This window comes from Aquarana catesbeiana, linkage group LG01, assembly GCF_042186555.1.
Source record: "Aquarana catesbeiana isolate 2022-GZ linkage group LG01, ASM4218655v1, whole genome shotgun sequence".
Taxonomy (NCBI): domain Eukaryota; kingdom Metazoa; phylum Chordata; class Amphibia; order Anura; family Ranidae; genus Aquarana; species Aquarana catesbeiana.
The window spans coordinates 257,892,908-257,916,268 of record NC_133324.1 but is presented as its reverse complement, the minus strand read 5'-3'; the positions used below and the strand labels follow the sequence as shown (position 1 = coordinate 257,916,268).

Sequence of the window (23,361 nt, the reverse complement as noted above, 5' to 3'; positions counted from 1 at the left end):
TTTTATCACATTTGCTACTCATGGGTACTGTATATCGTTGCAAAAAAGTTATATGTTGGTAAGACAAAACATCCACTTCGAATCAGAATCAGTGAACACCTAAAAAGCATACTCTTGAAGGAGGAGACACCAGTTGCACAGCACTTTATACTGTGCCATGATGGTAAACCCACTGGCCTGAGATTCAATGGATTTGCCCTAGATTTGTCAACCCGTAGAGGTGACTATGACAATGTTCTACTTAAAAAAGAGAAATCCTGGATTTTTAGGCTTAATAATTTACAACCTAATATAATGAGCTAAGTCTCAAGGTTTTCCTTGAACCTTAGCACAGTCACTAATCCGAGGTAACTTTGGGACCTATAAATCCCATTCATTCAGCCTAAATTCACAATCAAAATGTAATTATAACTAAGATCCTTCACCAAAAGCCATGGGTGATGTTGTAAAATTGTGATTTTGGCATTATCTATTCGCACAGTCTTTACATGATAAAGGTATTAGGTGGAAGTACTATGCAAATATGTAAAATCCTTATAACAATTTACTTTTTCTTGCTTTTGTCTTTTTTAAATCATGCAATTTGTTTTGTCACCACAAGATGGCCTCTAAACAGTATAACAACAATGTAACTGCTTATTGGACACTGGGTCCTTTAAAATAAATGGGATAATTAATGTCATATGTCTTTAAAAAGTGCACGGATGTGTGTACAAAATGCATCGATGGAAGTAGCGCCAGACTAGCCTCATGCTCTGCCATACGCCCCAGCAATTTTGTGTGGCTTCGCTGCACCGTCATCTTCCTCTGCTTTCTATGGACAAGTCTGCTGATTACTGAACTCACGAGCCACCGTAGTTCACTTCCCGGTCAGCTGATCGGCAACTCCTATGCACAGTCAGGACACTACGGATCATGCTAGCACAGCCTTGCACTGACACTTTTCAAATTTCAACTAATGCAGCAGCATTCATCTTCATCTCAGTGATTCCTGGGGAAGCACAGACCGGACTGAATGAGATGGCCTCAGACACTACAACGGAGTGGTGAGAGCCTCCGGGCTGTATCATGTGTTTGCCGTCCCTTCCCATACCCGTCCCACCTTACGAATGAAATGAACACTGAGATACATTCAAATATACCGTGCACCTATCAGCTTTGTTAATGTGCCTAATTATACTTGCAGTGCTGCATGAATTATTGTGCTTAAAGGACTTGTTCATCTCATTTTCTGATCGGCCTGTCTTAGATCCGGGATGCTTATCTATGCATAACATTCGATCAGCCCACAGCTACTATTATATCTTAGATATGGGATGCTTATCTATGCATAACATTCGATCAGCGTACAACTACTACTATATCTTTTTGCTTCAACTTTAATTCATTAACTGTCCAAGATTTCCATCAACTAACGGACACTAGTCCCAATATGTAGTCTAATGGATATCTAGCCATGAGCATACTAGTATATCTAGGTTCCATATTATCCATGTGAGAGGTATATGCATATATATATATATATATATATATATATATATATATATATATATATATATATATATATATATATATATATATATATATATATATATATTAGGTTTTTTTTTAATGCTAAAGCAGAACCATAGAATATCAAGTTCTGGTGCCATTTTGTGACAACATTGTCCAATTGTATGTGTGTGTTTCTTTTTTTGTTGGGTATTTGGGTAAATTACTCCACATTAATGCTATTTCTGTCATTTTTTGTGGTTTTTAACATACTATTGGAAGATCAATAAAGCTTGTTAGATATTTCCAATGATATACTGTGGTGGATTCTCTTTATTGCTTTCTTGGGATATCTCTTTATCCCAACCCCCTTTCCTATATCCCAGTGATTTATTTGCATTGGAGGTATCCCGTCCCAACCGACGAATCGGTAACACCCTATTACTGGTTGAGCCCTCTCACCATTTAATTAAATTGGATTCAGATTAATTTTATTTGTATATTCAGTATGAGTATGCAGGTTATAATGAAAATAAATGAACATAGCAAACTAATACATAACTGATTCAGTTAAATGTCACTGAAACTTTAATTCCATAGAACTAGAAACAACCACAACCGTGCTTCCAAAAAAAAAAAAAAAAGAAATAGACTCCATTAGACTGAGAGGAGCTCATCCATAAAATATGCAACAAACAATATCTGGCTGGCTGGTTGGACTTCAATGACTGCTACATTGTTCTGGTTTTCCACTAAGTGATTGTTGCCCATAGTAACCAATCAAATGTTTCATTATGAAGCCATGGGCTGTAAAATGGCCATTGTAAGCTGTTTGGTTGAGCAAAATAAATGTTTTGTTAGCACATTCGTATTTAAGCTCCCTCCCATTCTAAAAGACATCTGCTAACTGCAATTATAATTACAAGAATGTGCAGCATTCTGTATGATATACATTTTTAGGTCTATTTTACTGTCAAATTTTTCATTCCAATATCTGCAGCCATCTTTTTTGATTTGTACCTGTTAAAAGAAAAATCAATAATAAGAGAATGAAAAACAAAAACCTGACACTGAATCTTATGGTAATGACAGACAAATTAGCATGTACACCTCCCTCCTAATCAAAGAAATGAACATTTTTCTATTCATACGGTTGACCTGTGCTCTGTCATTCAGAACTGTGCATAGCCAGGGAATTAAAAGGCTTGTCATTCTCTGTGTACTTATTCATATCCAAGGAGGTGGACATGCAGCAAAGTTTAGTAATGCATACCTGAAAACATCATAATGAAATGATACATTATTTATGTTCATGTTAGACAGGTTGATTATAGGAATATGACATGCCTAATGCACACACTTTTGCACCTATTGTCTGCAGCCACTTTCCAGTATTATGTGATGGCAAATGCAATGAAACAGAGTTAATTCTTGCTAATCCTCACAATCTGGGCTTTAGGAATCTGGACAAAAACACAGTAGGTAGTTTGCATAATATATAATACACTCTCAATTTAATTTTTTCTGATCCAATGTTACCAAACACAAGCTATTTTGGTAGCTTTGTCGCTAAAAAGAGCAGTGTGTGCGGTGGACACTCAAGAAAACAAATCTGAAGCAATATCGTTAGAGAAATATTTGATCTGAAAGGATGGAAATGTTTAGTCCAGCCTTTCTCAATCTTTTTATTGTGGAAGAATTTTCAAAAAAATGTTCAGGTCTCAAGGAAACCTCACTAAAACCAAATTATTTGAGGTTAGTTGGAAAAAATACTCTTTACATTGGTGGTCAGTGGGAAGAATTTCCCTTTTAGAGTGGTGGTCAGAATACAGATATCTAAAAAGATCATTAGTGTCATGCTGTTGACTCTGCTCGGTGACATTGGCCCTGGAACTATGCAGATTATCAAATGGGAAGTCATTAATGGAACCTTGAACAACCTCTGGAAGAAACCTAGTATTCAGTGAAACCCTGGTTGACAATGTCATGTTTATTCAGTACTTGGATGTCCTCCACTGATATGACATATAGAAGACCACACCACTAAGCCTATATCTGTTTGACAAATAAGAGTTTTTTTTTTTGGCAAAAAATAGTTGTTCATCCAACCAGAAATTTTGTAAGTTTCCTGTGCACTCTGCCTCTGGACTGTTATCAGTTAGTATACAAAATATTGAAGAAAGAGGAGAGAAACCAACCAATCAAGAAATCTTGACAACTCTTACCACATCCCAAGGATAATTGGAAAAATAGGAAAAAATGCCCCCCAGGGGGTGGTACAGATTGGAGAAATGTCAAGATGTATCAGCATGCTTCTATTTAACCCCTGAGGAAGGAAATGAACATATTATCAATCTAGCCCTTTTGGCCTTTGTTCCGAAACATGTTGGGATTTGTTGCGACCACCACCTATATTCAACTTTAAGTCTAGAATCTTGTGTGTCTCAACATTTAGTAGCTGCTATGTTCTAATCATGTGTCCCATTCATATGTTTTTAGATGTTTATTGTTTATATCACTCTGTATTTACTTATTGAATAAAATGTATACATTTTTATACCTTTTTAGTAATTTTGTCTCTTACATCTTGACATTTCTCCTACCTGTACCATCTCCTGGGGGCATTTTTTCCTATTTTTCCAGTTATCAGTTAGTATTGTTCCCTGCTATCTCTGTGGACTTAAAAACACACCTCAACCTGTTATGGAAAAGAAATTGAAGTATTATGTAGTCTCAACACTGTTATGTATCCCTAACACACTCCCTGTCCTAAGACAATGACAATGCTGCTCACTGCAGTTGTTACCCTGGCAGGTTTACCAAGGTAAAATAAAGGTGCTAAAACAAAAAACAAATGCTGTTAGTAAGCTGCAATACTATAACTTTTTATTCTTGGGTGTACTGTACATGAGCTTTAAGGAATGTTTACAATCTTTTCATTAAACTTATATAAGAGATCTGTTTAAAGTACAATAACTAAGTAATTAGTATGTGTTAATGTTTTAAAGGCATTTCTTTCCTTCTTTCCGTGATTGTGCTTATATGAAGGAAGGGTTGGCTCATCTGCATGGTACATATTATATATGATATGCTGTCTTTCCACCTACACTTTTGTTTTCAATTAAGCTGGTTCAAAAAAGGATTACTTTTTCTCTATGGGAAGTTTAAGTAAAATAATGGTCTTATTTATTAGGCAAAGTGCAATTTGTACAAGGCAACAATCTGTCTAAATAATTAAAAGTAACCTTTTTTAATGTAACTACAGTAAACTGAATTTAGTGATGTGGTTTATTGTATGTTGCACATTTTTTCTATTCCTTGCATAGCAATAATGAATATGCAAGGCAGTGCCCACTGCCCACTTAGTCTTGGCAAACCTAGAACAGACCATTTGTTAAAACAGCTCTTGACGGAGATTCCATATCTGTACATTGTTCTTTTTAGCATGTATGAATTTAAATCCAAATAATACATTTTTTTTTTATCATATACATAGTATTTATAATAGTAAGTGTGCATGTTGTACCCTAGTAGTCTCTACCTACCTGATGGTGATCTTCACAAATGGGTTTAGCCATTGCTAAAATTTGATCATTTTAAGTTCAGCATTAAATGTAATCTGTTGTTTTGGCATACATTTAATGCTTTATTTACCTAATATGTCATTTTTTCTGACCACAGGCATACAGGCACACACTGTCTACAACATCAGAGTGTGTTTTATAATTGGCTAGAAGAAACTGCCAACTTAGACAACCCAATTTTACTGCAGTGCTCAGCCAACAACCAAATAAGGGTAATAGATCCAATTCCTACAAGTAGTGCTGAATGTCACAACTAATACTGCAATGATAGGTGGATTTTGTTTTTAACTGATCCTTTAATGCAGATCAACATAAATGCAAACAACATGGTCTCACATCCAGAGACATATTTCCCATTAGTACTTCCCAAGAAACCATGAATAAACCCGCCCCTAGAGCAATGCACTCCATATGCTCATGACATTCTCCCTAAAGCCTTATTCTTCATTGGTATTCATAGAGCTGGTTCACAGCATTCAGCACATATAAAAACAACTGCCTGATTCTGTTTTATCCATATGGCTACTCTTTTTATTAATGAGGTCTTCATTTCAGCACCCATCTAATACATTACCCCGGCCTGTTTTTAGTGAAAGTCCAGCAAGTTGAGGTTCTGTTTTCTTGTATGTAACTAAAAAAAGCAACTATTAATAACTTATGCCTTCTGAACAAGATATATAATCTACAATGCGCTCATTTTTCTATTTTTCAAACCAAAAAAATTGTCAAATATTCATACAAACCCAAAGTTGATATCTCAGTATTGGATGTTCATTATAAGTAGGTTCCCAGGTCCCCCCTCCCCCCTTGTCTTTTTTTTTTCTATCATTTACAATCTTTAGCACATAGTTCTTCTTATTGAAGTCTATCCATAACATTGTAATATTGCATTAACTCATTGTAACATTTTTTTATTTGTACTAACCTTGTTACTAGCATGCTTAAATCTTCATCTTAGTCACTGTGGCATTATGACAGGGGTTAAAAAAATCTTCCATCCACTGGAACCAGGGGATAGGTGAATGTAAAAGAAGAGAGGGAGAAGGACTTCAACAAGACTCCCTATGTCATAATGGTGTATGGCACCACTTAGAGATGCAGTTCCTATGGGCCTGTAGGCATAGTATGTTGGCAGGCTCAGGAGACTGTAGGTTTTGCTGTGGACATCATGTGCCGCTGACAGGTTGTAGGGAGAAAAGTTAGCAGTGGTGATAATGCTAAAAACCCTACTCTGTAACTTGCATGATCATGTAATAGTCCTATCAGCTACACATAGTGACAACACTGCACAGATTTTATTGGTGAAGCAGTAGTGTTGTCATCCTGCTTGAGAAAATTGATAGGATCAGCAGGTACTTTCTTTATCATTAAAGCGGACCTTTAGTCATCTTTTCAACTTTGCATCTATTAAATCTTCTGCCCTTGTTGTTTTAACGTTGGATAGTAAAACATGTTTTTTTTCTCCCAGTAAATACCTTATACAGCCCACTTCCTGATTCTTGTCTGGTCATTAGCCTAGGCTTATGACATCATGCACAGCTCCCTCTCTCACTCTCGTGAGAGTTTGCCAGGAAGGGAAGGGGGATGAGTCACAAGAGGGCCAATGAGAGCTGCAGGGCTGAAGAGCTGGAGGTGTGCCTTTGTGTGTCTGTATAAATCCAGGAAGTGAACAGGTAACAGCTTCAGCTGCCCACAGTTAAAATGGCTGCAGCCAGACTTAGTGGAGGGAGATTTATGCAGCATATTTGACAAGTAAAGAATCACAGTACATATAAAATAATATACAAAGTGGTTGGAGGGAAGCTTCGGAATGGCAAAGATATTTTTATTACAAATTATGTGAGCAGACTGCAGTTCCTCCTTAAAGCTAGGTTCACTCTATGTCGGTTTCCCTGAGGTCGCATGTGCACAGCCACAGCAGCCTATTTATTTGAATGGGCTGCTGTAACTATGGAAAAAGCAGGGAAAAGGTCCCTACACCTTTTCAAAATTGCACCCGCACTGAAACTGCATGGTGCTTTTGAGATGCGTGAGGGTGCCATTAAAAGTTAAGGGCCCCCGTACATCTATACCAGTGAGTGAGGAAATGCTTGCCAATTAGTCTAGGTTCACACTTATGTGGGTGCAGGAATGCATGCATATCACATGTGCTCCTGCACCTGCAGGCACCCGCAGGCAAAACGCTTTAGCAGACACGTGTGGGTGCCATTAATTTTTAATGCCCCCCACGCATCTCAAAATGCTGCATGTTTTTGGGTGCATTAAACAGCATGGTGCAAAAGCACCATTCAGTTTCAGTGAAGTTGTGATTTTGAAGTGGTGCAGGGACCCTTTTCCTGCATTTGCCACAAGTACAGAATCCCATTCAGATTAAACTCGGCACGCGGGAAGTGGCTAAATGTGAACCTAGCCTTATACGCAGTCCTGCACCCACTCAAATGTGAACCTAGCCCAAAGGTGAAATGAATCATTTTAACAGTGACATTTACATATTTGAGACAGACTGTATTAAATATGATTACATCTACAGCCACCACAAAGCTAGGTAAGAAAGTTTATCTCCCCTCGCTGTAAACAATATGCAGCAATGAATGTCAGCATCTGGTGGCATTCTTGTAAATATAATTTAGCCATTCCGAGTAACGGCCGCCTTTTTAAAGGTATATTCCTTGCTTCCTGTGTTAAATGTAAATAGAAGAGTTTATACCTGGACACAAATAGGAAACAGAATAATATATCTATAACAATATTAACCTAGATCTATTTCTGGTTTGTTTCTTTCTAATAGCTTTCCATACTTGCCTCCCCTAATATCTGTAGTCGTTAAAAAGGAATTAAATATATAGCTAACCTGCTTTGCTGTGCCCTGGAGTTCTTAATATTTTTAATATGAAGTCTTATGCTTGTAGCAGTTTCATGCAATGGTATTATATAATACATAATAAAACAGAGAAACAGAGTAAACATTGTGATATTAAATTCTTTTATTCAGAAATCAAACAAAAGTGATCTGACGTGACTGAAGCAATACAGAGACTCTAAAAAGTTAAATCAATCTAAATGTGCAAGTTAAATAGTTTGATGTGTTAAAGGAAAGGACAGAATGTTTTACCGGTTCCTGACCGGCTCACGCAGATATACTGCGCAGAATGGCTCTCCTGGGCAAAATCCTGTATATATATGGCTTTGCCCAGGAAAGCTACCAGAGGGTGCGCGAGCGCCGCGGGAGGCACACGCGCGCGCGCCCGCTGCACAACGGGGGACCTGATGCCGGTGGGCACGATCACTGCCGGCCACGTGCAATTGCATGCACGAGAGCCAGCATGGGGATGTGTGTGTAAACACACACATCCCTGTGCTGTCAGAGGAGAGAAGACAGATTGTGTGTTCCTACAAAGTAGGGACAGTGATCTGTCATCTCTCCTAGTTAGTCCCATCCCCACACAGTTAGAACACACATAGGGAACACAGATAACCCCTTGATCGCCCCCTAGTGTTAACCCCTTCCCTGCCAGTGACATTGATACAGTAATCAGTGCATTTTTATAGCACTGATCGCTCTATGCCTAAATGTCAGTGGTCCCAAAAATGTGTCAAAAGTCTCCAATCTGTTTGTCGCAATTCCGCTAAAAATCGCAGATCACCGCCATTTCTAGTAAAAAAAAATAAGATGAATAAAAACGCCATAAAAATGCCATAAATCTTTCCCATAGTTTGTAGACGCTATAACTTTTGCGCAAACCAATCAATATACGCTTATTGCATTTTTTTTAACAAAAATATGTAGAAGAATACATCTTGGCCTAAGTTTTTTTTTTTTTTTTTTAATTGGGGGATATTTATTATAGCAAAGAGTTAAAAATATTGTTTTTTTTTCAAAATTGGCACTCTTTTTTTTGTTTATAGCACAAAAAATAAAAACCGCAGAGGTGATCAAATACCATCAAAAAAAAGTTCTATTTGTGGAAAAAAAAGGACGAAAAATTTTTGGGTACAGCATTGCATGATCGCGCAATTGTCAGTTAAAGCGACGCAGTGACAAATTGTAAAAAGTGCTCTGGTCAGGAAGGGGGTAAAATCTTCCGGGGCTGAAGTGGTTAAATGTTGCTAGTTTATTTTGTTAGCAATGTTATTTTTTTCTTTGGCTACTCAAAAATTGAAAACATACTTATTCTTTTTTGTTATCTTTACCATACGGTTAAGATTGCACATAATTACACCTAAAGGCATGCTTACAAAGGCAGCGGAATTTTAAAGTTCAAGTCTTTTTCACCTAAATTCACGCAGCCTCATAACTACCCTAGGCAGCCAAGACCGTGGCTTGAAAACAAGACCGTGGCTTGAAAACATAGTCAAATGGGTTTTAAATTGCCATAGCCTAAGAAATTTCCCAATTATAGGGATAACTGTTGTAGAAAACTTGAACAAAATCTGTTCATTTGAGGAAATATGCAGGTGTGAAATGTGGTCATGCTGTTTTGCACCTTTTGGACCTTTTGTAAGAAGTTCTATTTTGAGTGTTATTTTACTGCTTTTATTTTAAATTACAGGTTCTATATAATCCAAAAATATATGAATCTGGTATTTATTTTTGTATTGTTTTGAAATTCTTTCCTTATTTTATTTTTAATACTTTATATTATTAATTGTTTTGTTACTTCAAATGAAATCCTTTATTTGTTTTGAAGGGAAAAAAGCCAAGCAAGAGAAAGCTTTTCTTATACTGACCCTTTCCTCTTAGTATCTTAGAATACCAGCAGAATCTTAATATCTGACACACTTCCGGGTGTGTACCATGCCTGAATCCCCCGCCACACATCGTGTTTCTCTCCACTGATCCTACATCACTACAGGACATTGTAGTGACCTGACCTGCATACTTGTTCTGGTTCAGTGACAGAAAGTACTGAAGCCACTGAATGACAGCCAGATAACTATCATTTTCCAAAAAAAAAAAGTCAACAGTGGTTGCCTATGTAGCACTACCCCACTGCAGGAGACACTGGTTATTTGGGCCTACGTCCCCTACTCACAGCATGCACAGCCAGGCACATGGTCTTTCAGCATTCTTGCTTTGGTTCAAGTATCAGTCTAGGGGTTTCTTTTAGTTTTTTGTTGTTGGGAACAGGAATTTGGATAGGAATGGGAAGCATGGTATACCATGAAACTGTAGAACTATAGAACGTGAGGACTGCTAGGCCTCTGGCTGCTCTGTACAAAAATGTGGCTGACTTGAACAACGCCTGCCTGCCTTGCATATTTTCTGGCTGTACTGATCACACTTTAGCAGTATTGCATGCTCCTAGCTGTTTTGCACAACTCCTGGCTGCATTTGCTTGTGAGATAAACCACTCCACAGTCACTTCTCCACAGTATAGCAGGATCAAGCACTCACTCAATCCCCCCCCGAAAGGTTGGGCTTCCTACACCAACTGTCCTCTGGCTCTGCTCAGTCTCTAGACCAGGCTCTCTTCGGTAGGTCCCCCAGCTAAGCCTGGCTGGGACCTTGATGTCTCCAAAAAATGTTCCTTGCCCTCTGTCTCTTGCGCTCTCTCTCTATCTACCCCAAGGACAGAGCCCACTTTTCTGTACCTATTATCTGTTTAGTCTGGCCAACCCTCTTTCCCCATTTTACTGCCTAATCTAAGTATTGTACCAACAGCTTTAGACTTCTAACGCTTCTCACTCTAATGAGCGCATAATCATAGACTCTATACATAATTGCTTATTACCATTAAATGCATAACCTCTCCCCAAGTTTATGGAACTACAGCAATAATGAAATCCGTTCAGTGACCATCCACTATTTTGCTTTATGGAGTTACAATGACAAGCTGCATGTGCACCCAGTAGTTTTGTGAACAAGGATGGACCAGCCTGGAGTGGTATTAGATGTATTTAGACAAACAAGTGGTGGCTGGGGTTAAAGGTCTAAAAGCAGTGTTGGGCGAACAGTTTGGCCTGAGCATGAGTTTGGGATGAACATTGGCTGTTTGCCCATTCAGGGAACACCTGAATTTGCAGGGTGTTCGGTGGGTGGGCCGAACGCCCTGCACAATGCATTCTGCATCCTGATTGGGCAAAGCTTTTACTGCACCCTGATTGAGCACCGCACCACCAGAACCAAAAAAGAAAATAAATACCGTATTTATCGGCGTATAACACACACTTTTTCCCCCTAAAATCAGGGTAAAATCATGGGTGTGTGTTATGCCGATCCCCTGCCGATTGTGAGCCTCTCAGCGGCTTTCGGCCATTCTCGGCGGCTTTCGCATGCTCTCGGTGACTTTCGACTGCTGTCTGCAGCTCTCGCAGTCCCGCGTGAGCCACAGAAAGCCACCAAGAGCGGGTAAGTGTGGCCGAAAGGCGCCGAGAACGGCTGAGAGCGGCCAAAAGCCGCCGAGAACGGCCGTGAGCTGCCGAAAGCTTTCAAGAACAGCGGCACCATTTTTAAGCGGAACTGACAAGTAAATGACACAGGGGCAAGGCTGCAGATAGACACTGACAAGGCTGCAATGATGGACAAGGCTACAGCTGGACACTGACAAGGCTACACTGACACTGACAAGGCTGCAGATGGACACTGATAAGGCTACAGATGGACACTGACAAGGCTGCAATGATGGACAAGGCTACAGATGGACACTGACAAGGCTGCACTGACACTGACAAGGCTGCATATGGACACTGATAAGGCTGCATTGATGGGCATTTAAATGTAAGTTTTTTTCCTTAAACTTCCCTCCTAAAAGTTTTTTTCCTTAAAATTCCCTCCTAAACTTGGGGTGCGTGTTATACGCTGGCACGTGTTATACGCCGATAAATACGGTACTTTGCACTCAATGAGTAAATCAACCTCTTTGTGATCTATAACTGTGCCATTCATTATTCCACCAAAAAAAAAAACAACAAACAAAAAACATTGAGAACAGGGCAAGGAAAGCAAAAATGAAGAGGAATCCAGACCGCTCTGGAAGGTTGGGCAGCAGTCTAAAATCTTATATGCGTGAAACAGTTACTGACAGCCATCTACATCATGGTTCAGTAGCTATATGCTGCCCCTGAGAGCAATGTTGACTGTGCAGAAATCCAAGCCTGTACCGCTGATGTCCCTTGGTGTATCTGAAGTGATACATCTAAGTTGCATAACATATTCCACTGGCATTTTTCATTATCTCTATAGAAAAAAAAAAAACAAGCAAATCACAGGATGTTCTACTGAGGCCATCCATGTTCCTGTTGAACTACAAGCTCCAGCATGTCCCACTGGTGTCTCTTGTCTTTGTAAAACATATATCACTAATATACCTGCTGTCTAGAGATCAACAAACCCCTTATGCTTACTTCTGCCTCTTCTTCCTTTGTGTAACTAATGTCCCAGCATGCCAACTGCCCACGCTGACAGATTCCTCCTCTTGCCACCCTCCTATACTAACTTTTCATATTTTTACATCTACAAACTGACTTTTTTACATGAACATTTTTTTCATGTGCATTCAACGTTGAACAGAAAGAAGAAAGTTAGCCTTTATTGTTAAAATGACATATTTAACTCCTTATATGTGGGTGCTTTCTTAGAAAAATGTACGGTGATTTGTCACCGTACCGATCCATTTTTGCCATTTTGTAGTTTCGCTATTTATTACCTGGGCACCCTTATGTGAATTATTTATTTGGTAAATGGATATTATTTAGGAATGTTTTTAAAATTATTTAAGCCATAAAAACTTGAATTTATTAACACTTTTAAACTTCATAATGCGGCAAACTTTAAAAATGGCATATTTGTAGCTATGCAAATAAAGCATGCAATGCATTAAAGGTATTCTAATCTGATCTCTCCTACCGGGGAGAAAGATGAAATTGGCTATACTGAGAATGATAAATTAAGCCCCAGCTAGGTAGATTTCCTAAAAAGAAGATGACCTTTCAGTACTAAAGATACAAGTGCGGTCTTCTATCAAGCTACTGATGAATACTATTTATGAACTAAGTATTAATCTGTAAGCCTCCTTGACAAATGTGATTCATTTCTTACAGTTCTAACATTTTAAATTTGCAAATAGTGCTATTTCATAAAATTATTTTCCAACCTTTTATGAGGCATTTTTTTTTCTAAGTGCCTGTTCACACCAGAACACAGTGAAGGATACTCATGTTCCCTGCACATTCATTGTACCGTGTTCAAAATGTACTGCAGTTGCAATCTGCAGCAGGTGTCAATCAATTTTGTCCAATCAGTCCATTCAAATGAATAGGCTGAATTTGCACTGCACCCAGATCGCATGTGAATCGTGCGAGTCATGGTGTGAACAGGCCCTTAAAGGGGTTATAAACCCTCAAGGTTTTTCACCTAAATTCATTCTATGCATTAAGATGAAAAACCTTCTGTAGTGCAGCACCCCCCCGAGCCCTCCTTTTACTTACCTGAACCTGGTCTTTCCAGTGACGGGAACGAGCACAGCAGCTCCAGCCACTGTCTCGGGTCCTCATTGGATAGATTGATAGCAGCAAAAGCCATTGGCTTCTGCTGCAGTCTATCAAATCCAATGACGTGGGAGCCAGGGGGTGGGAAGAAGACGAGGAGCCAGGAGCGCCGCGGAGGGACCCCAAACAAGGAGGATCGGGACCACTCTGTGCAAATCCCTTGTACAGAAGAGGTAAGTATGACATGTTTGTTGTTTTAAAAAAAAAAAAAAAAGAACCTTTACAACCCCTTTAATGCCCCGTATCTAATGCCCATTCACACCATATGTGGTGGGCTACACTGGACAGCCTTGCCCAAAACAGTCCCAATGCACAGACAAAACAATTTGCCTTGAGCCTTATTTGTTCAGTTCACACCACTACACTGCAGTAGTGTACGCTGGAAAAAGTAGTACATGCTTCTCCTGAGCAGCATGTTGCAATGCCCTACAATGCATCATAATCTGCTGCAGTGAATAAAGTTGAAGGAATTGTAATTTTATGGCATTTCAATAAGGTTGAAACACAGAAAAAGGTAAACAGTGCAATAAGTCAATACAACACATCAACACCAGTCCCTTCATAGTGCACCCTAGTGGCCAGGGTATAACTCGGCTGCTGGTGTGAATGAGTCCTTAAAGACTTATACCATTTAAAATTAGAAAACTGATTTAGGTACAGTACTAAGGCGTAATTAAAGCAGAACTTTACCCATAAAAAGCACTTAATCTTATATGTCTCTACACAGTTAGAAAAAATATTTTCCACTTCCTGAATTCTTACCACGGTGATTATTATTCTTACCAAAAAGATTATATACATCCAGCCATCCACCATAGACATCCGAGGAGTCAATGTTTCATTGTTTCATTGCAGGATTTTAATTCAAGATGGCCGAGCAGTGAAGAGAAGAATACACTGGCCTTCTTGGACTGCTGGATATGTTACTCTATTTTCATACAGGGACACTTATTAGGAATTTGAAATTTCAGTTTAGCTAGGTAGGGCGAAGCTTCTCTTTAACCCATAATATTTAGATTGCATGTTTATTTGGTGTTTACTGAAGAATCTTGCTTCTCTGCCCAAGCATTGAAGGTTTTTTTGTGAGAAGCCATATTTTCCTGGGCAAATGTACCAAATAAACAGCAAGTCCATCTTTTATACACGTTTTCACTGAAAACAAAAAGATTAAAGGGTGATTTCATACAAAACTGATAATTGGATGGCAGACACTTTTTGGAACAGTTAGGGATGTTTTAAAATGTTTTCTCCCTTTACCTGAGATTCTTGCTATGTATGTATGTTATTCTTTTGGCATATCATACCAGTATAAAGGAGGGAATGTGGAATAAAACCTTTCAAATCATCTATATCTCTGAGAAGCCAACAGATAATCCAAACAGTATAAGATAGTTTTAGAAACCTTAACCAGCAACTAACGTAATAAGAACCCCAGGAGCTCTTACCATAATGTTTATGTATGAAGAGCATATTTGCAAATTATGGCAAATTTTCCTTACACGGTGCCTTTCTCCAGCAACATTTGCACAGCTTCTTCCTGCTGCTACTATCTTCCTTTGAGTATTCAGCGGTCTTGATTTGGCTGCCAATATTGATGTAACTACTTCGCAGATGAGTTACTTTATCATGGCACTCATGACATGCTGATTTCATACACTATGCTGCACTCATGCATGTGTACAATAAGAAAAAAGTGCATTGCTGCATTATGGATCTTCGCATAGACATGGGATAGACATATATGGATGTTCCATAGACAGCAATGCACCTGTGTCCAGATCCATTATGAAAAAGGCTGTTTTTTTGCCCTCGTGCAAGAGGTCTCCCAGGAGATGAGAAGCACTTGATATGCATTTGAAAGGGTTTAAAGGACGATTTCACCTTTGTGTGGCGCGGCTCCATTTATCCCAATGGGCTGACTATATTCTTGGTGGCCCCCTGGTCCTGCACAGTACAGCTGTCTCATAGGAGTGAATGGAAACACAAAGTTGTCCTTTCATGTAATTTACAGTTAACATAAGAAAAAGAGGGGGGGGGGGGGGTAGACAGGGGACTATACATTTGATTTCATTTAGGTCTCATGCACTTGGGTGAAAAAAGCAAAAAAAAAGCTGCTTAAGGCTGGGTTCACAACGCAGCATGGAGCAGCTCACAGCATAGGCTGAATTCGGATCTGAAATGGACCAGAAGACCGGAGCCGCTCCAGTGATGTGTGAACCAGCTCCATAGAGAGATGGGAAAATAGGGAGAGATGGGAGATAGGGAAACCCACAGCCAATTCGCAATTATGTGGCCTGAAGATCTTTTGAGACCCACAGTTCTTAAACAGGCTGTGTGTTTATGTGGCTTAAGCACACTGTCTGCATTGAGGACTGCTCACCCACATGCAAACTAATATGAGTAGCTGTTTCCGTGCAGCTGCTGCATCCCCATAGACTTGAATGGACTGCCTACACACAGCACCTACCATCTCAGGCTGCATAAATACATGGCCCGTTCAATGTGTACGGGTCTCAGCACCTGTGTGAATAAGGCCTAATGCAGCAATGCATTCAGAGCCTTAAAAAAAAGTTAATTTTTTTAATTAATTTTTTAATTTGAGTGCACTAACATTCCATGCACACATATATATGAAATTACATATGAATGTATATGCATAAATTGAAACACTGGCAATTAGAAGAGGATAAAAAAGGAATTTTATGCCTGTAAACATGTATGTACACATGACTGTATGTATGTATACATGAGATCTTATGTTCATGTGCAAGAGGCTTTACCCTTATAATGATTCATGAAAACAGTTCATGAAGCTATGTATAGAAGGATGGCTTAAAACAGGAATTTTTTCTTGCAAGTGGTGTTGACCTTTTAAGGCCAAGTAGGCAGTCAATTAGGGTCTCCCTTTCACTTTTCTCATGCTGCACTGGAAGAAAAAATACAAGACTTTAAATGTTTACTATGGATAGAATGAACTATATGCAGCAGTTCTCCTTGAGGACCATTTGATGAAAAAGGTTAATGTACATGGAAATGTAGGCCACCCCATCCCTCCTATACCAAATTTTACCTTCTAATGAATGAAGACACTCAATGACAGAACTTGGAATATCATTGGCCCCGGCATGTTTATTGGTGTAAACTGTAAATAACGTAAATCAATGCAATAATTTTATTAATACATAAAATTCTCGCTTGTAAATAACAAATACAAACAGCTCTTCTGGACTTGAGCAATACCGCATATCAATAAAACAAGTTCCCCCTTTCATTTTAAAGGGTGACAAAACCACATAAAGTGCCTGCGACAAAGGGTGGGGTGGTGGGGAGCTTGTTGCTGTACTCTGACCAGCTGTGAGGAAAATCTCACAGGGGGCCCCTTTATATAGTCCCGCCTCCCCGCTTCCAAAATGTTCCCGCTGGTCATGTAACCTTCTGGAACATTCTAGTGTGGTTATGTGACATTCCCTACTATTCTCCAATGTCACATGACCCTGTTTTCCCACCTGAGATACTACACCTTTTTCTTAAAGTGCCCATGACTCTTTCTTTTATTTTTTATTAATAAATTAAATAGGACAGCTGTCCGGGGGGTGGCCACATGTCCATGCTGTTCGGGCCACATTCTTTAGCCCTCTCAGGCCATGGAAATGTAAGCCGCACCTATCCCTCCTTCTATACTAAATTTTACCTTCTAATGAATAAAGACACTCAATGACGTAACTTGGAATATAATTGCCTATGGCACGTTTATTGGTGTAAACTGTCAATAACTTAAATCAATTCAATCATTTTATTAATACATAAAATTCTCACTTGTAAATAATAAATATAAACAGCTCAGTCTTCAGGACTTGAGCAGTACCGCAGATCAATAAAACAAGTTCCCACATGCCGGTCTTGAATTATCAAGTCCGGCCTTCCCCACAACCACGACCAATTCGATGCTATTTTGCAATCCAACATTGAAAATGTCTAAACCTATATCAGACAGATGGACTCCATCTGCCCTATATAGACCTTCGAAACCTCCCTCTAAATCCCTATGTCTACAGGAAAAAACGCAGATAAGCAGCATGAATTGTTCCATGGATCTATTTACACAACGCCTGATCTTTTCCATATTTTTAAATTGAGCATCTTGTAGCCATATGAGCCTAGGAACTATTTCCGAAAATATTATAGTAGTATTCGGGAAGACAATTCGAATGTGTGTAGATCCCGCTTCATTGCAAACACCAGATCTTGGGTTTTAGCTCTACCCACATCGTTTCCCCCCAAATGGATGATTAGTATATCTGGGACTGGCCACAATTCCAATAATCTGGAGAGATAAAAAGACAAATGTAACCATTTTAGACCATGAATTCCTCTCCGTAACACTTGAAATTTCTCAGGATCCATTGAAAGATTAGGTGTGTAGCAACGCATCTTGGATCTTTTGTTAGCCCAAAAAAGAAAGGAGCGGCCCAGGATCCAAAGTATTCTTCTTTTACCTATAAAAAGAAAATTAAAGAGAGAGATCAGATCTGACACAAATGTTAAATTGCTGTGAGTTTCATCTGCCTATTTTTTTAATTATTGTGTCTTCAAGGCCCATTTTTGCAGCTTCCGTTGCTGCACCAATCCTAAATGACTGGGATGTGAAATTAGGAGCTTGTAGCCATAACTTCAACATGCATTTTTTGAGAACCATGTTAAATTGATATCCTGTAAAGGGTGACCCATCCGAACGAATCAAAACATTTCCTTCACTGGATGGTCTAATTACTAGATACTCATTTACAGTTCTTAATGGACAAATTTCCACTTCTCTGCAACTATAAAGAGTAATCCATACACCTTTACTTGTTTTGTCTGTTTTGGAATTTGCAATGAATATATATTAAGTCCTGCCCTGTGAACCATCATGTGATAGGACAACAGGCCAGACACAGATTTTTTGTCTTTGGGTAACAGTTTAGATATTCTCATAGAACCAAAAAATGCTAATACAAAAGCAGTTTTAAATAATATTGACTCAAATCCAGAGAAGTATACAATTTTTGTAACTCTGTAAATTTCTTTTAATAATGAGATAGAGATGGGCCTTCTAGTATCTGGGAAAGAATGCTTCTTTTTGTAACCTTGTTTTATAGAGAAAAAAGGATGTACACTGAGGGAAACCTTGCAATTTAAAGAAAAGGGACACCCCTGCTAGTATCTTAGCAATCTGGCTATAGGTTAGCCCTGCCTGCATTAGGGTACATAATGATATTTGAATGTTTGTCTCTGAAGGAGACTCAAACTGCAGCTCAAATTCCCTAGTGGATTTATTCCACCTGTGCCATGCGGCCGAGTATTCGGCCCATGTGCTATTAGCCACCAAATTCTTGATTGACTCCATCAAAATTTTTAGATCAGGTTCCAAAAATGTTCGGGACATGCCCGTCCTTCCTTGTCCACATTTGGCAGTAGCTGACAGAATTTGTGTATCTCCAACCGAGGTAATGCATCCGCAATTTGATATTCTTTACCTGGAACATGTTTTGTTTTTACCCAGATATTAAAGCGTAAACATAAAAATACCAGATACCTAAGTAATTTTGCTACCAGAAGGGATTTTGTTGATAGACAATTTACTGCATAGATAACTCCTTTATTGTTGGAATTAATTAATATTCTTTTATTGGCAAATTTTTCACCTCATATTTCTAACGCTACAGCTAAAGGGAATAATTTGAGTAGCACTATGCTCTTAGTGGCTTTCATTTGAATTCATCTTTCGGGCCATACACTACAGCACCAGTGACTAGGGATGAGCTTCGAGTTTGAGTCAAACTCATGTTCGACTCGAACATCGGCTGTTCGCAAGTTCGCCGAACAGCGAACAATTTGGGGTGTTCGCGGCAAATTCGAATGCCGCGGAACACCCTTTAAAAGTCTATGGGAGAAATCAAAAGTGCTAATTTTAAAGGCTTATATGCAAGTTATTGTCATAAAAAGTGTTTGGGGACCTGGGTCCTGCCCCAGGGGACATGGATCAATGCAAAAAAAAGTTTTAAAAACGGCCGTTTTTTCAGGAGCAGTGATTTTAATAATGCTTAAAGTCAAACAATAAAAGTGTAATATCCCTTTAAATTTCATAGCTGGGGGTGTCTATAGTATGCCTGTAAAGGGGCGCATTTTTCCCATGTTTAGAACAGTCTGACAGCAAAATGACATTTCAAAGGAAAAAAAGTCATTTAAAACTACTCGCGGCTATTGCATTGCCGGTCCAACAATACACATAAAAGTTCATTGATAAAAACGGCATGGGAATTCCCCACAGCGGAACCCCGAACCAAAATTAAAAAAAAATGAGGTGGGGGTCCCCCTAAACTCCATACCAGTCCCTTCAGGTCTAGTATGGATATTAAGGGGAACCCCGGCCAAAATTTTAAAAAAATATGACGTGGGGGTCCCCCTAAATTCCATACCAGACCCTTTAGGTCTGGTATGGATTTTAAGGGGAACCCCGCGCCAAAATAAAAAAAACGGCGTGGGGTCCCCCCCAAAATCCATACCAGACCCTTATCCGAGCACGCAACCTGGCAGGCCGCAGGAAAAGAGGGGGGGGGCGAGAGAGCACCCCCCCTCCTGAACCGTACCAGGCCACATGCCCTCAACATTGGGAGGGTGCTTTGGGGTAGCCCCCCAAAACACCTTGTTCCCATGTTGATGAGGACAAGGGCCTCATCCCCACAACCCTGGCCGGTGGTTGTGGGGGTCTGCGGGTGGGGGGCTTATCGGAATCTGGAAGCCCCCTTTAACAAGGGGACCCCCAGATCCCGCCCCCCCCCGTGTGAAATGGTAAGGGGGTACAAAAATACCCCTACCATTTCACTAAAAAACTGTCAAAAATGTTAAAAATGACAAGAGACAGTTTTTGACAATTCCTTTATTTAAATGCTTTTTCTTTCTTCTTTCTTCTATCTTCCTTCATCTTCTTCTTCTTCTGGTTCTTCTGGCTCTTCTGGTTCTTCCTCCAGTGTTCTCGTCCAGCATCTCCTCCGCGGCTTCTTCTATCTTCTTCTCCTCGGGCCGCTCCGCACCTATGGCATGGGGGGAGGCTCCCGCTCTTCTCTTCATCTTCTTCTCTTCTTCATCTTCTTCTCTTCTTCTCTTCTCTTCTTCATCTTCTTCTCGGGGCCGCTCCGCATCCATGCTGGCATGGAGGGAGGCTCCCGCTGACAGGGAAGTCCCGTCAAGTCACCGTACGTCAGAGGGGGGCGGGGTCACCGGGTGGCCCCCCCCATTATTTAAGAACCGTCAGAAGAGGAGACACGTCACACAGCGGGAGCCTCCCTCCATGCCAGCATGGATGCGGAGCGGCCCGGAGAAGAAGATGAAGAAGAGAAGAAGAGAAGAAGAGAAGAAGATGAAGAAGAGAAGAAGATGAAGAGAAGAGCGGGAGCCTCCCCCCATGCCATGGGTGCGGAGCGGCCCGAGGAGAAGAAGATAGAAGACGCTGCGGAGGAGATGCTGGACGAGAACACCGGAGGAAGAACCAGAAGAGCCAGAAGAACCAGAAGAAAAAGAAGAAGATGAAGGAAGATAGAAGAAAGAAGAAAGAAGAAGCATTTAAATAAAGGAATTGTCAAAAACTGTCTCTTGTCATTTTTAACATTGTTGACAGTTTTTTAGTGAAATGGTAGGGGTAAGTACCCCCTTACCATTTCACACAGGGGGGCAGGGATCTGGGGGTCCCCTTGTTAAAGGGAGCTTCCAGATTCCGATAAGCCCCCCGCCCGCAGACCCCCACAACCACCGGCCAGGGTTGTGGGGATGAGGCCCTTGTCCTCATCAACATGGGGACAAGGTGTTTTGGGGGCTACCCCAAAGCACCCTCCCAATGTTGAGGGCATGTGGCCTGGTACAGTTCAGGAGGGGGGGCACTCTCTTGTCCCCCCTCTTTTCCTGCAGCCTGCCAGATTGCGTGCTCGGATAAGGGTCTGGTATGGATTTTTGGGGGGACCCCACGCAGTTTTTTTTTATTTTGGCGCGGGGTTCCCCTTAAAATCCATACCAGACCTTTCTTGTATTAAGAGAGGTATGGACTCCAGAGAGAGAGAGATCATTTTGCCCCTGTTCAAATCATTAGTAAGACCTCATCTGGAATATGCAGTTTAGTTTTGGGCACCAGTTCTCAAAAAGGATATTTGGGAACTGGAGAAAGTGCAGAGAAGGGCAACCAAACTGATAAGAGGCATGGAGGAGCTTAGCTATGAGGAAAGATTAGAGGAACTGAATGTATTCACTCTTGAGAAAAGGAGAATAAGGGGGGATATGATCAACATGTTCAAATATATAAGGGGTCCATATAGTGAACTTGGTGTTGAGTTATTCTCTTTACGGTCAACACAGGGGACACGGGGGCACTCTTTATGTCTAGAGGAAAAGAGATTTCATCTCCAAATACGGAAAGGTTTCTTCACAGTAAGAGCTGTGAAAATGTGGAATAGACTCCTGCCTGAGGTGGTTTTGGCCATCTCAGTAGATTGCTTTAAGAAAGGCCTGAATAATTTCCTAAATGTACATAATATAACTGGGTACTAACATTTATAGGTAACGTTGATCCAGGGAAAATCCGATTGCCTCTTTGGGGATCAAGAAGGAATTTTTTTCCCCTGCTGTAGCAAATTGGAGGATACCCTGCTGGGGTTTTTTGCCTTCTTCTGGATCAACTGTGGGTATAGAATTGGGTATATTGGATTGTACGATATTTTTTATTTTATTTTTTTTTTTATGGTTGAACTGGATGGACTTGTGTCTTTTTTCAACCTGACTAACTATGTAACTATGTAACTATATGTAACTATGTCTTTACTATCTGGTTTGGTGCCTGCTTTCTTTGATATAGCGCTATTATTGGATACCAAGTATTAAGCTTGCCATACAGTATACCTTTTTATTCTTCAGTTTTCTTTAGATTTACCTTCAGCTATGTGTGATTGTATATAAATTGAAAGTGTTTAGATTTTACCTCATATTATATGGTTTTGGTAAATCTAAAGGCAAATTGTACAAGAGTAGTGTATAATGTATGGCCAGCTTTGCTTTCAATGAATTCCTGTGATATTGTATGTTTGTACACTCAACCTGGTGTGTCAGAGAGGCTGAGGTTCTTGAGAAGGTCAAGGCAAAGAACGAAGGGCCCATCCTATTCAGTAGCTCCCATGGGGTAGCAGTACATCCTAATGCATTCTCTCCATTAAGAAAAAAAACCTCTGTGCCACAGGATACCCCCAGCTGCCCCCGCCCTTATACTTACCTGAGCTTGATCTCAATCCAACGCTGTGCCTGAGAGCAGCTGCTCTCTCCCTCTTCACAGGGCAAATTGATAGCAGCAGAGAGCCATTGACTCCTCCTGCTGTCAATCAAATTCTTTGATGAGAGAGTGGAGGGCAGGGCTGAGCCATGGAGAAATCCTGCACGAGTGCCCCCAAAAAGGAGGAGCCAGGATTGCCAGCAGGGGACAACAGAAGAAGAGGATCAGGGCTGCTCCCTGCAAAACCATTGCACAGAGCAGGTAAGTATAACATGTTTAATATTTAAAGGTTTTAAAACACTTCAAATCAATTGAATACATGGTTGCGTGAGTTTGTGTCTTTTATATTGGCTTGGAGTTCGGATTTAAACGCTTGACTTTCTATAATGGAAATAAACAATGTACAAGCCATTTCCCGGCCAATAACACAATGGTAAATTGTGTTGAATTTTTTCATCTTTAATTTAATACAGTCGTGTGTCTTGAAAGCTCTTCATCGAGGAGATATAT

At 40.1% G+C, this 23,361-nt stretch overlaps 1 protein-coding gene across 1 annotated transcript in view; it reads left to right on the top strand.

Annotated features, from left to right (window-relative positions):
* The window catches only part of LOC141140649 (transmembrane protein 132D-like), a 1,563,515-nt gene that overhangs the window by 488,976 nt on the left and 1,051,178 nt on the right, over positions 1-23,361 (top strand). The gene's annotated exons all lie outside the window — the stretch shown is intronic.